The 14,557-nt window shown below is 49.2% G+C and overlaps 1 long non-coding RNA gene across 1 annotated transcript; it reads right to left on the bottom strand.

Moving 5' to 3' along the window:
• Positions 1–469: 469 nt before the first annotated feature.
• On the bottom strand, positions 470–13,073 carry LOC144313303 (uncharacterized). Its single transcript, XR_013378982.1, has 4 exons — positions 12,924–13,073; positions 8,178–8,301; positions 7,870–8,014; positions 470–1,040 (listed from the first exon to the last, which is right to left on the bottom strand). It is a non-coding gene; the product is annotated as an uncharacterized LOC144313303 (long non-coding RNA).
• Positions 13,074–14,557: the final 1,484 nt, after the last annotated feature.

Raw genomic sequence — 14,557 nt, 5'->3', positions numbered from 1 at the left:
AGAAACGAGCTATTGCACAGGGGAGATGGGCTGTGACCCTCCGCTAATCAAAATGGTTTCAATGTTTTTGTGGTTGAAAAATCACAATAGTAATACAAGATTATTGCTTTTAAAAAAATCAAAGTAATGCTGGGGTATATGGAATAAAAACGTGAGCTCCCTCCCTTTGAAGGATTTTGCTCTTCACTTCCACTTTCCGCAGCTAAGCACTATTGAAAGTTCGGAATCTCTTTCTAGAGGTTTTCCTGCCTGTTGAGTGTGAGCGCACACGCAGGGCACACTAAGCATAGACATGCTATCTTTTTCTTACTCAGATAGGACTGTATCTTACATACTCAAAACAAAACAAAAGCACCGTATCAGCAGACTGTTCCTGGTGGTAGACTTGATCCAAGTTGTGCTTCTTGCTTTTTTTTTTTTAATTTTTATTTATTTATGATAGTCACAGAGAGAGAGAGAGAGAGAGAGAGAGAGAGAGAGGCAGAGACATAGGCCGAGGGAGAAGCAGGCTCCATGCACCGGGAGCCCGACGTGGGACTCGATCCCGGGTCTCCAGGATCCCGCCCTGGGCCAAAGGCAGGCGCCAAACCGCTGCGCCACCCAGGGATCCCCACGTTGTGTTTCTAACATAGGATTCCACTCCATAGTATGGAGGCAAACATGAAAATGCATTTGGTGGCGGGGCTGCCATAACAAATTACCACAAACTCGGTGGTGGAAAACAGCAGAAACTTATTCTCTCATAGTTCTGGGGGGGTAGAAGCCCAAAATCAAGTCACTGGTAGGCTGTACAGTCTCTGAAGGCTCTAGGGCAGGATCTTTCTTTGCATCTTCCACCTCTAGCTGCTCCACCAAATCTTTGGCAGTTCTTGGCTTGTCGATGCATCAGTCCAATCTTTGCCTCCATCTTCATGTAGTCTTCTCTGTGTGTCTTCTCCTTTTCTTATAAAGACATCAGGCATTGGATTTAGGGCCCATCTTCCTAATTAATTGCATCTGCAAAGACCCTATATCCAAGTAAAGGCACATTCTGAGGTTCTCTGGAAGACAGGAATTTTTAGGGAGACCACTATTTAACTCACCACAGTAATCATAGATTTTGACAATTACATTTTACTACACATTATCTGTGTCCTAGCCCCCATCCAGACGGACATGTTATAACAGCCCATTCCTGAAGAACGTTCCATTCATCCTATCAACAAATATGTTGAACCACCTACTATGTGCCAGGCATCTAGATTGGAATGAACTGTGAACAAGACTGCTGTGACTCCTGCCTCACACGGTACAGCTGCTCTGTGAGACAAAGGCTGTGCCTGTCACCAGAGAATCGCCATGCCTAGCACAGAGTCTGGTGCTTCATAAGTAAATGTCCATTAGATGAATAAGTGAATGGATAAATGAGAGATACGGACAAGCCGATATTCACAATACATCGTGAAAGTGTGCTGTGATGGGGAAATGACAGAGCAGACGGTGCTGTTGGGACAGCCAAAAGGGCAGCCATAATCTAGACTTTCAGGGGTTAGGAATGCTTTGTTGGAGGAAATAACTCCTCAGTTGAGATCTTGCTGGAGTTAGTTGAGCAAAGGTGTGGATGGGAAGGGATGGAATGGATGTTGTAGGCAGAGGAAATGTTGGCTTAGCACCTGGAAGTAAAGCAGATTGTGAAGATTCACCAGCCTGTAGGAAGATCAGAATGTCTCCATAGGAGACTAGTGAAGACGAGCTGCTGGGCCATCCAGAACAGTGCTGTCTACTAGAGCCTTCTGCAGTGATGGCAGTATTCTAGATCTGATCTGTCCAGGGTGGTAGCCATGAGCTACATGTGGCTAGTGAGCACTTAAAATGAAGTTAATGTAACCAAGGAACTGAACGTTCAATTACATTTAATTTTATTAAATGTTTAATGATTTTAATTTAAATAGCCACGTGTGCTAGTAGTTTTACACTGAACAGTGCGGCTTTAGGTCCTAATATCCTGACTTAATTTAAAATCACAGTTTTGTCCATTTATTCAGCTTCTTCCTACACCAAGTCTTTCATCAGATCTACTTTCAGGAAGCCAAATGGATCTGAACTTTGCCTGCTCTCCAGGTTAAGAGACTTTGGCAAATGCTGCAGAGTCCAAGAGCTGGCTGACAGAGGCAGAGTGAGGCCTTAAATAAGAAATAGATTAACATTTAGTAAACGTCTGTGGGCATCTAGACACACATTATCATGTTTTTTGAAATACACTTTGTTCCTTTTAATTTTAAAAAGTGAAATGTAAACATGCACCAACAGTGGAAAAGACCCATTGCCGCTGGAAGAGTCAACTGAGGATCAGAAGTCAAGAGGTCAGGTGGAAAGAGAGTTTCTTTTCACAGAATGCCCTTTTCTACTGCCAAGTATAGTATGAGCACACACTATCATTAAAAGTGAACCAAAAACCAAAACCAAAAACAATGGCTCTTAGCAGTGAACAGTGGCCACTGCAGACTGAAGGAAATTGGATTGCCGTTGGCTACGGGAGCCTGCCAAGCAAGGTCCAGGGTCACTGAGATTTACTTGGATGCACTTACTGCAAATGAGATTTTAAAAGCTCACCATTTCCCAGACAAAATGCTTCCCAGCTGTTGTCTGTGGATGTGCAAGGAGGCTCCCGAGGTCCCATTAAGGAGCAGGCAACTAAAATGTACCCAAAGCCAAATAAGCCATGAGTTGCAGTTTCTTTAGAATGTGACATGACAAGGGGAACTGAATCCCGACTGTGAAAACGCAGTCCCAGGGGAGAAGTGGTGGGGCCACAGCTGGGTGCTAAGGGCACGGCTGCAGCAGCCTGACATGTGGCCCCCAGGCCTCAGACGGGCAGCCTGGCCACCCCTGCATGGCCTCCACCTGATAAAGATGGCCTGCAAAGCTATTGAATTTCTTTTTTCTGTCTTTGCATTCAGTAAGTAGCTTTTTTATCTTAATTTGCATTTCCAGTGAGGGTTCCCACTGGAGAGACAAGGTGATGACTAGTTAGAACCAGCACTGTGGTTCAGCAGGGCTCCCACGGAAAGGAAGGCATTAACTCTTGCCAATGCCCACGTTCAGTCTCAAGGGGGTTTGGATTTAGGGAGCCAGCACCAAGTGTGGAACCAACGCAGGGTTTGGAATGAGAGGAACCCCGCCCCCATTCTGGGCTTCTCTACTCACAGGAATGTGATCTTGATCTCGTTACTTAACCTCTGAGCTTTGGCTCCCTCCTGTGTAGAATGGAAATGATGGAACTTTGTGGAGTTTGGGTGAAAATTGACAAAATAGAGGCAAAACACTTGAGATGAAGAATGTGATAGACATTCGAGAAATGATTCTCTCAATATATATTATGTATGTATTGTATGTATCTCTGGAGAGAGAGAGAGAGATCATATATATGACCATATAAGACCATATATATGACAAGATTCCTCAGTTAGCCGAATGTGCAAGCCACGGCTTTGGGGTGACCCCAGGCATCAGCATCAACCTCTAAGCCCCTCAAGAATCCATCTGCCCACTCCTCATCAAGGTTATTTAGGTTTGGGATATCAGATAAAGCTCTGAGGACAGGAGTCTGTGTCTAGGCCTGGTTCTACCACTAGCTGGCTCAGTGACTGAGCAAGTGACCAAAGCTGCCTGGGCCTCAGTGTCCTCATCTATTAGACAAAAGAGATTTGATCCAAATTCAACTTACACTGAGATAACTAGTTGGGCCAGATGACCTATAAATCTTTTATGCTCTAAGATTAAAAATGTGTTCTTTGCTCTATATGATGGAAGTTTGAAAATCACATGCTCACACTCTGTAGAGTGCATCCACCTCACATTTGGGGAGGGGCAGTGTGTGGCTCAGAAGGAAGAACCAGGCTTCTCCCCAAGTGTCTTCCCTCTCATCTGCTGGGCTTCCCTAGCTTTCTTTTGCACTGGACCTGGAGGCGGACAACCCAGGAGGGCCAGCCTTTCTTTCATTTCTCCCTGGGCACATCCTAGGTGGCTGGTCCTCAGTCTTCTGTGTGTATCAGAACCACCCAGGGAGCTTTTTGGAATTGAGCTTCTGATCCTTTTCCCTGTCTATTCTGCTTCTGTTAGCCTGGGGCCAGGGCAGGGGGTGGGGGAGGGGAGTGGCAGGATGGAGTCAGGAGTCACCCTCAGCAGTTCTAAGGTGGGTGGTCTATGGACCACCTTGACCTAAGCCATGGTCCCTCATGCCGCTCCCACCCTGACCCTGGTACGAAACAGGAGGGAACCGGAGTGCCTCGCTGCCTGCAAAGGAATGAAATCTTGCTCAGTGGAGAGGGCTGAATGGCGTCTGAATCAATGCCAACAGGCATTTCATGATTTGTCACCTGGGACACCTGAGAGAGAGAGAGAGAACAACCCTGCAAACCACAAAGAACAAAAGGTGGGAGTCGTGGCAGAGGAAAAGGAATCGTTTCCCGCGTATTCCATCCTCTCCCTGGATCCTGTGTGCCTGAACACTTACTGACGACACCTGCAACTGGGCCCCCATGACTGTGTGTGGTGGGACCGGAGCAGGTGCCCTTGGTGGGAGAGGAGAAGGCCTCCTTGGACATGTGTCACGAGCCCATGTTCTCGGCCAAGGTTGCACCTGGCTCCAAGCACCTCTGGAGTCTGTGAGGTAGAATGTGTCTGCTGTCCTGTTTGAAAATGCCTTTCCCTGGAGGTCAGATGGGCCCTTAAAGAAAACATTTTCCGGCATTTAGTGAAAGTTTTGCAACTGGCTATTTTTTAAAGATTTTATTTATTTGAGAAAGAAAGAGAGGGTGAGAGAGAGAGAGCATGAGCAGGGGGAGGGGCAGAGGGAGAAGCAGACCCCGCCACAGAGCAGGGAGCCCCATGTGGGACACAATCCCAGAGCCCTGAGATCACGACCTGAGCCAAAGGCAGATGCTTCACCAACAGAGCCACCCAGGCATCCACAACTGGCTGTTTTGTGTCAGAAGCGAGATGTCGATGTTACTGGATCTGATCCGGAAGGGAGAGAGTCAAGGCAGGGTTACTCATTCATACAGCCTAGCAAGGAGAGTGTAATGGAAAGAGCTCAGGTGGATGTGGTTCAGGCCTGTTTCCCCAGAAAGCATCCACAAGGACACCTCCGAAAAGACAAGAGTCATTGGGCACAGGAGGCTGGCGCAGCACTAGTGCTGGGAGACCATAGGGTGCTCTGAAGGGGAGCAGGGGCGGGGACTGAGAAGCCGTAGCAGTTGTACAGAGAGACGTCTAAAAAATAAAGGCCGTTTCTTCTCCCTGAGTCAGTAAAGATTAAGACCATGAGCTTCAGAAACTACCTCCTAGAGCTGAACCCAGTTCCTGCTCCATAAATTTAGACCATTACCTAAACTCGATCCCCTGCTTCTGCACCTATAATTTAGGGCAACAGTGTTACCATTTTCATAGGGGTGTTCTGAGCACTGAATCACTCATTGGAGGTAGAGCCTGGCAGACAGCACTCCCTGAAGGCTAGCTGGCCATTGTTCACAAGTGGCAGGACAGATGGGAAAAGTTGTACTCAGGCTGGGAGCCTCAGGTGCAAAGCTGGGTTTGAGCAAGCCCAGGTATTGTAGGGGAGAGAGGACTACTTCTGTCTTTAAATGAAGAAGAGAAGGCTTCATCAGTCAACAGCCAGTGAGAGAATGAAAGATGTAAGTTTTCATCCCCTTTTCTCTATCTTTCCAACATATGAACGCAATGTAAAATATCCGCCCCCCCCCCACCCCCAGAAGAGAACCCGTCTTTGGCCCTCAGCCCCCTCGGTTACCACACTGTTTCTCTCCCCCATTTCCAGCATAGCTTCTGGAGGGGCTGCCACATACACCATCCTCAAGTGCTTCCTACCGTGTCTCATGAGTACGTCCAGCCAGGCCTCACCCGTGACCACCACCACTGTCCAGGTCCCCAGTGACCTTCATCCAACACTCAGTTCTTATTCTGCTCTTTCTTGACTGATGTGTAGCTCTTGGCACAGTCAACCACTTCCTCTTCATTATGCAATTTTCAATTGGCTTTGGGGACACGGCACTTCTGTGTTCCTGGCTGCTCCTTCTGAGTCTCCTCTGCTGTTCCTCCTCACTCCCAGACTCTTTGTGTTGGGGTGCTCAGGCCTAGTCCTCCTCACTTCTAGTGATCTCATCTAGTCTCCCGGTTGCCAAGAGGGTGAAGTCTCCTAATTTTATATCTCTGCTGGAGACCTGCCCCCTAATTTCAAACTTTATGACCAACTTCCCAGATAGATAGGCATCTCAAGCCTGACTTCTCCAAAACTGAACTCTTGCTCTTTCCTCCACAACTCACCACATGGCACAACGTCTCGTTTTGGCAAATGACAGCTCACCCTTTCAGTAGCTGCTGTGAACTGAATTGTATTGCCCTCTACCCCAAATCCATATGTTGAAACCCTAAGCCCCCATGTGACTGTATGGGAGACAGGGCCTCAAGGTAATTAAGTTTATTTATTTATTTATTTATTTGGTAATTAAGTTTAAATGAAGTTGTAAGGTTGGAGCCCTGAGCCAACAGAATTGGTGTCCTTATCAAAGAAGAAGAGACACCAGAGTTCTCTTCCCACCATTGAGGACACAATGAGAAGGGTGTGGTCTGCAAAGCAGATGGAGGACTCACCAGAAACCAGCCACGCTGGGACCCTGGTCTTGGACTTCCCAGCCTTCAGGACTGTGAGAAATGAATTTCTGTTGTTCAAACCACCCAGTCTGCAGTATTTTGTTATGACAGACCAAGCAGATGAATACAATTGCTCAGATCCAAACACTGAGCATCATCCTCAACTCCTTTCTTTCTTCCACATCCTACGTCCAATCTGTCAGCAGATCTTATCCAGTCTATCTTCAAGACAGAGCCAGACTTTACCTACTACTTATCACTGACATAATTCAGACCACTGGATCATTGCAATGACCTTCTTAGCTGATCTGCCTGCTTTGAATTGTACCACCTCACAGCAGTTTATTCTCTAAACAGCAGCCCGAGCAATGCTTTTAATGCTAAAAGCATTTCTGTGCTAGCACACCTTTGGGGACTGGCTTCTCAGCTTGCTCACAGAAAAGCCATCATCTTTTAAAATGGCCCACAGGGGGGCGCCTGGGTGGCCCAGGCCTAGGAGTATTTGGCTCAGGGTGTGGTCTCAGGGTTGTGAGATTGAGCCCCATGTTGAGTCGAGGTCGTGTTGGGGTGTAAGTAGGGCCTAGAGTCTGCTTAAGATTCTCTCTCCCTCTCTCTGCCCCTCCCACTCGTGCTCTCTCTCTCTCTAAGTTGAATAAATAAAGCTTTAAAAAATAAAAAAATTAAACATAATAAAACAAAATGGCCCCTAGGCCCTACACAACGTCTACATTCCCCTCCTCAGCCAAACCACAAGCTCTCCCAGCCCCTTCCTGACTTCTTCTTCCCTCACCCTAGCACACAGATTTGTCCCTACCTGGGTCCTTCTCAAGATTTTCCAGGCCTTCCGGGTCCCAGCTCAAATGTGGTCCTCACAGGGAGGCTTTCCCCGAACACCCTGTTCAGAGGGCAGCCTCCCCACCCACGCACATGTCCTGTCCTGTTTCCTGACTTATTTTCTTCACGGCACTGTCACCATCTAACACCACATATGGTTTGCTTGCTGGCTTGTTTATTGTCTGTCTTCTGCCACAAGAATATGAGAACACACATTTCAGGAGAACTGTTTCTGGGTTCGTTCCCGGGGAGCCTTCGAGCAGACCTGCTACCAAGTACCGTCCCGTGAAATAGTCATTGACTAAACGAATAAATGAACGATTTGTTACATTTTTTTTTCCAGAAAGCTCAAGCCTTTGAAATGAAGTACTCTTTAATACTTACATAACTGTCTCTAAATAAAGATTTTTGCTTCAGAAGTAATTAGGCGCACACCAATTTGCCCGCAGCTGGTTCCATGTAGGCAGTCTGGCCTCCAGGCCCCTTGTGGAGCTGTGAGCATACTCTCCTTTCCTTTGCCAGCCAAGTCCTGCAAGGGGGGAAACACCCTAAAGCCTGTGTTCATAAACCTTAAGGGAGAATAACATTGTGATGGTGTTTTTTAAGAGTACAGGTGGGAGTGTTAAAAGATGCGTTTAAAGATGAATTTGTTGGGGTATTTAGTTCACTTGGAAAAAATTCAACCTTTTTACCTTCGACCCGGTACCTGGGAAGTCTTCCTTTGGAACATGGGAAGTTTCCATTCTTCTGGTATTGGAATACTCCTTGGGAAAACAGCATGGGGATTCTAACAGTTTCAGTAGGCTTGGGTCTCACCTGGAGGGAAACAAGAAAATTACCCAGAAAGGCAGCAGTGTCATCCTCCTTCCCGGGCTGTGCCCCAGGCCTGCTGAGAGCACTTTCCCAGGATGAGCCTGTAGCAAGCAGTCTGGCTTGGCCACCTCGTGCCTCTGACAGCTCCCCCTCCAAATCCCAGGATGCCCCCCTCTGAGCCACAGGATGCCTGACAGCTCAGGCCTGCAGCCAAGAACTATTACTGGAACACTACTTTCTGCTTCTCCTGAAGAGACCACTGGTGGTTTTTGCTTCAGAATACCCACCTTCTGGGAAGAGCCTTCTACAAAGCAGATTTATTTATTTATTTTTTTTATTTTATTTTATTTTATTATTATTTTTTTTACAAAGCAGATTTAAAAGTGTATGAGGTCACAAAACACATTCTCTTTTCCAAGGGGTAGGAAGAGCAGGACCTTCGGTGAGCTGCCTGGCCACCAGCAAGGAGTGTCCTCCACTCATCCAGCTGGGCCTGCACCTACTTTCTCAGTGCAGGAATAATTGACCCCGAGATGAAGCTTCTGCATCTCAGACCAGAAAGTCCAATGTGCCCAGAGTGATAAACCTTGCTGCCTCCCACATTCCTGATTAGAGCTGCTTGTGGAAAGGTGACTTTTCCCAATTGCTGGCCTATGGACACTGTTCATCCCTTCAAATATGGTGCCTTGATGAATGCCTGTACTGGTTGGGTTTTTTTGTTTTTTTTTAAGATTTTTTTGAGAGAGGGATCCCTGGGTGGCGCAGCGGTTTGGCGCCTGCCTTTGGCCCAGGGCGCGATCCTGGAGACCCGGGATCGAATCCCACGTCGGGCTCCCGGTGCATGGAGCCTGCTTCTCCCTCCTCCTGTGTCTCTGCCTCTCTCTCTCTCTCTCACTCTCTGTGTGACTATCATAAATAAATAAAATTTAAAAAAAAAAAAAAAAAAAAAAAAAAGATTTTTTTGAGAGAGAGAGAGAGCCCATGGCAGTGAGAGAAGGGGAGGGCAGAGAGAGGAGGAGAAGCAGACTCCCCACTGAGCCTGACATGGGGCTCAATCCCAGGACCCCGGGATCATGACCTGGGCCATAGGCAGATGCTTCACTGACTGAGCCACCCAGGTGTTCCCCCTGTACTCATTTTTAAAACTTTCTGAAAGAAATTTGGTGCCTTCAACCTTCAATGAAAGGGAGGAAGAGAAAAACGCAATGGATGTTTACATAGCATCTGCCTGCGAGAAACACAAAGCACTTGGCATCTAAGGGAAGTTTTCAGATACAGTGGCCAGACTCTGAAGGCCCAGGTGCTTTCTGTCCCTTTTTATGGGGCTCGGGTGGATATAAATGATTTGCTTCATGTCTTTAATATATTACTTAAATTTAGTATAAAAATTCCAAGGGGTGCCGAAGGGCTCCGTGAAAAGCTGCAGGGCTTTCCTCCACCTCCCTCTGCCTGACGTTCCCCTCTGGGCTTTTGTTTTAATTTTACATTGTCATGGTTCACATCCAGGTTCTCTTCTAGAAACACAATGGAATCTGCTGTGTTCTCTCTGTAGAGGCCTTCCGAACATTTAAAACAAATAAACATTGTCTGACACGGAAATGTGAAGGCCTTTTAAGATCCTCAGGCTCTAACTCTTGGAGGGCTGTGTCCGTATGGGATTGTCAAACAAAACCCCAGGACAGCCCATCCTGTTATCTTCAATCATCCCCTTTGGGGTGGCAGGAGTTCTGCAGGTAGTGGCAGATCCCATCATGTAAAGACTCTTCATTCTGCATGTATCTACATGGCTTGAGACCAGGTTTGCAAGGCACACACACGTTGTGCAATTATCTGGGAGGTAATTATGAACTACATCTTGCTTGCTGCCTTGCAATCAAAGTCAGGAGAAGGATTGCACAGCTCAACCTTGTTCAGCTCACCAGAAGGGCCACTGTAGACTTCTGAGCATGAGTTTTTGGACAGGGGAGCTGAGAAGATGGAAATGCAGGCTTCTGTTTGGATTCCCCAAAGCCTTCGATGGATAAAAGACTTTCTTAAGAAGATGCCAAAATCCTTCTCATCAAACAATAGTTACCAAGCACCCACACTGAGACCATCGCCTGGTGAGTGCCAGTGCACCAGGTAGACCCCTGCTTCTCCGTTTCAGGGGCTGTGGACTCGCACGGACTCAAGTTTGATTCTCGGCTTTGCCCTTGTGAGCTGTCAGCTCCTGTCAACTTGGTCTCTGTAAACCGATTACCTAAGATATAAAGGGTGCTGCTTGACATGTCTTGTAGGAGAGAGAAACAAATACGGCCAGAATGCTGTGCTATACAGAAGGATTAATTATATAGCTGTTTCTTCACCTTGCCTCCTCTCTCCTCTTCTCCTATTCTGAGTAGATACTAAGATTTTTGACTCCAGTCAATCCTATTTCAAGTGGGGCTCGGCGGACAGCTGCAGACTGACCTTGCCTCCAAGAGCATTTTTTCAACTAAAGTTTCTGGAAAGAATACCAACTGTTTCTCCATTCTGTTTTTGTTGACCAAAATTTTTAAGTTTCAAGATATTTTACCTTTCCCAGGTGAGTTAAAGATAAAATCACACTTTTTAATTTGATGGTATGCAATACTATAAGCATTGGCTGAATCTCAGCCAGTGCAAGATTAGTGAGTTGGAAGGAGATTGAGTTGATAAAAATTCTGGTATTTTATGATTATTTAATAAGATGGAGATCCCAGAATATATGTATGGGTTCCACATGAGGAAGCATAATATCTGCATGGGCCTCATGTTAGTGTGAGGATTAATTTCTTAGCCAAGTTTTTTTTTTTAAAGATTGTATTTATTTATTTATTTGTGAGAGACACAGAGAGAGACACAGAGACACAGGCAGAGGGAGAAGCAGGCTCCCTGCAGGGAGCCCAATGCGGGACTCGATCCCAGGACCCCAAGATCAGACCCTGAGCCAAAGGCAGATGCTCAATCATTGAGCCACCCAGGCGTCCTCGGCCTAGTTTTTATTTTTTTATTTATTTTTTTTTTATTTTTATTTTTTATTTATTTATGATAGTCAGAGAGAGAGAGAGAGAGAGAGGCAGAGACATAGGCAGAGGGAGAAGCAGGCTCCATGCACCGGGAGCCTGATGTGGGATTCGATCCTGGGTCTCCAGGATCGCGCCCTGGGCCAAAGGCAGGCGCCAAACCGCTGCGCCACCCAGGGATCCCCTCGGCCTAGTTTTTAAAAGATGTCTGTAAGTAAGAAAAGCTTTATATGTTCCTTCCAATTTCTATTGAGCATGGATACACAGAAGTGATACCAGAGACAATGTAGCTAGGCCATCCATTAAAATTAGTGTGTGTGCACACACACACATTTCCATTTAAAACCTAGTGATGGAAACAAAACAAAACAAAAAACAAAAAACAAAAAAACCTAGTGACAGGGCAGCCCCGGTGGCACAGTGGTTTAGCGCCGGGGTGTGATCCTGGAGACCCGGGATCGAGTCCCACGTCGGGCTTCCTGCATGGAGCCTGCTTCTCCCTCTGCCTGTGTCTCTGCCTCTCTCTCGCTCTGTCTGAATGAATAAATAAATCGTTAAATAAATAAATAAATAAATAAATAAATAAAAATTGTTTAAAAAAAATAAATAAAACCTAGTGACGATAGTGAAATAAAAGAATGCCATTGATAGGTATCAATATAGGCAAAGAGTACACTGGAATGTGCCAGTATCACTAAGTAAATTGTGCATCCAGAATTAGTGAGCAATGAAATTACTCTTTTGCTTTTTAACTCACATGATGTTTTCAAAGCATCTTCAAGCTTGCTATTGTTAGAACAACTTAATGAAAATTATTGCCAGTTGCTCAGAGTTTGAACATCCAGGCACAGGCTTATTCTGGCCTTTTTAGGGAGCCTGCTTCTCCCTCTGCCTATGTATCTGCCTCTCTCTCTATGTGTGTCTCTCGTGAATAAATAAATAAAATCTTAACAAATAATAAAATTAACAAATGTCAACCATTTTATGAAGAGAGAAGAAATGATTAAATCATGGCATGTTATTACCACTTCTGTTACCAGTTATACCCAATCTTCTTCATGCACAGGATCACCATCACTCATGTCCCTAAATAAGTATGTGTCAGCTCGAGCTACTGTAGAAGGCTTTTCATATTTCTCGGTGACGTTGTTATTGCTACCTACTCCCCTATCCATCTCTTGATAAAGTATCTAGTACTTCAACAAGTAATGATTTAAATTAGATGAAAAATTGTCTCCTGGATTACATTTTAAAGAAGACTCCAGGGTGTGAATCATGGGGTAGTAAGTCATGCTTACTGCACGATCTAGGACAAGCCGGGAAGCCGCCGGGAGGCCATTAGGAACCAATGCCCTGTGTGGCAGCACTCGTAGCCTAGAGGCTTATCTATCTCGTGTGAAATTCCGAGTACATTTCCAAAGCCCTGAAAATGAAAAAGAGCATACAGCCACGTCTTGGAAGCGCTTCTCTAAATCGGCCCCTTAACCGGAGTCCCAGTGCCCCTGTGCCTGTCGCTGGAGGCCGGGAGCGTGTCCTCTGCCGCCCACGGCACCTCGGGGCTGCTGCGGCCGGCCGGGTCCTGACCTCCCTGCACCTGCTCACCTGCTGCACACCGATGCAGCTCAAGGCCCCGCCGAGTCCAGGTTGGAGGAAGCTGGTGCTTCAACAGCGGAGTATTTTGAAAGTGTGACGACCAGTTTCTTAGTAACGGAAATTGGTCTGCTCAACTTAATATTTTACTAAAACATTTGCTCCCACGTACATGTTGTAAGAGAGGACTCCTCTCCCCTCTGGAATGTTTAATCTGTGGCTGATCCGCAGAGCTGAGGTGAGAGGTCGCTCTAGCGCCCGGCGGGCAAAGGAGGGGGGGCGGGGGGCACCTGCAGGTGGAGCCGAGAGCACCTGCGGGTGGAGTCTGGAGCCCCTGGGGGTGGAGCCCGGAGTCCCTGGGGGTGGAGCCCGAGCCCCTGGGGGTGGAGCCCGGAGCCTCTGAGGGTGGAGCCCGACCCCTGGGGGTGGAGCCGAGAGCACCTGCGGGTGGAGTCTGGAGCCCCTGGGGGTGGAGCCCGGAGCCCCTGGGGGTGGAGCCCGAGCCCCTGGGGGTGGAGCCTGGAGCCCCTGGGGGTGGAGCCCAGAGCCTCTGAGGGTGGAGCCCGACCCCTGGGGGTGGAACCGACAGCACCTGCGGGTGGAATCCGGAGGCCCTGGGGGTGGAGCCCGACCCCTGGGGGTGGAGCCCGGAGTCCCTGAGGGTGGAGCCCGACCCCTGGGGGTGGAGCCGAGAGCACCTGCGGGTGGAGTCTGGAACCCCTGAGGGTGGAGCCCGGAGCCCCTGGGGGTGGAGCCCGAGCCCCTGGGGGTGGAGCCTGGAGCCCCTGGGAGTGGAGCCTGGAGCCCCTGGGGGTGGAGCCCAGAGCCTCTGAGGGTGGAGCCCGACCCCTGGGGGTGGAGCCCGAGCCCCTGGGGGTGGAGCCTGGAGCCCCTGGGAGTGGAGCCTGGAGCCCCTGGGGGTGGAGCCCAGAGCCTCTGAGGGTGGAGCCAGACCCCTGGGGGTGGAGCCGAGAGCACCTGCGGGTGGAGTCTGGAGCCCCTGAGGGTGGAGCCCGGAGCCCCTGGGGGTGGAGCCCGAGCCCCTGGGGGTGGAGCCCGGAGGCCCTGGGGGTGGAGCCCGAGCCCCTGGGGGTGGAGCCCGGAGGCCCTGGGGGTGGAGCCCGACCCCTGGGGGTGGAGCCCGGAGCCCCTGGGGGTGGAGCCCGAGCCCCTGGGGGTGGAGCCCGGAGCCCCTGGGGGTGGAGCCCGGAGCCCCTGGGGGTGGAGCCCGAGCCCCTGGGGGTGGAGCCTGGAGCCCCTGGGGGTGGAGCCCAGAGCCTCTGAGGGTGGAGCCCGACCCCTGGGGGTGGAACCGACAGCACCTGCGGGTGGAATCCGGAGGCCCTGGGGGTGGAGCCCGACCCCTGGGGGTGGAGCCCGGAGTCCCTGAGGGTGGAGCCCGACCCCTGGGGGTGGAGCCGAGAGCACCTGCGGGTGGAGTCTGGAACCCCTGAGGGTGGAGCCCGGAGCCCCTGGGGGTGGAGCCCGAGCCCCTGGGGTTGGAGCCTGGAGCCCCTGGGAGTGGAACCTGGAGCCCCTGGGGGTGGAGCCCAGAGCCTCTGAGGGTGGAGCCCGACCCCTGGGGGTGGAGCCCGAGCCCCTGGGGGTGGAGCCTGGAGCCCCTGGGAGTGGAGCCTGGAGCCCCT

Source organism: Canis aureus, chromosome 5, assembly GCF_053574225.1.
Source record: "Canis aureus isolate CA01 chromosome 5, VMU_Caureus_v.1.0, whole genome shotgun sequence".
NCBI classification, from domain to species: Eukaryota; Metazoa; Chordata; class Mammalia; order Carnivora; family Canidae; genus Canis; species Canis aureus.
Note: the sequence above shows the minus strand (reverse complement) of the source record. Positions and strands in the feature narration are given on the sequence as shown.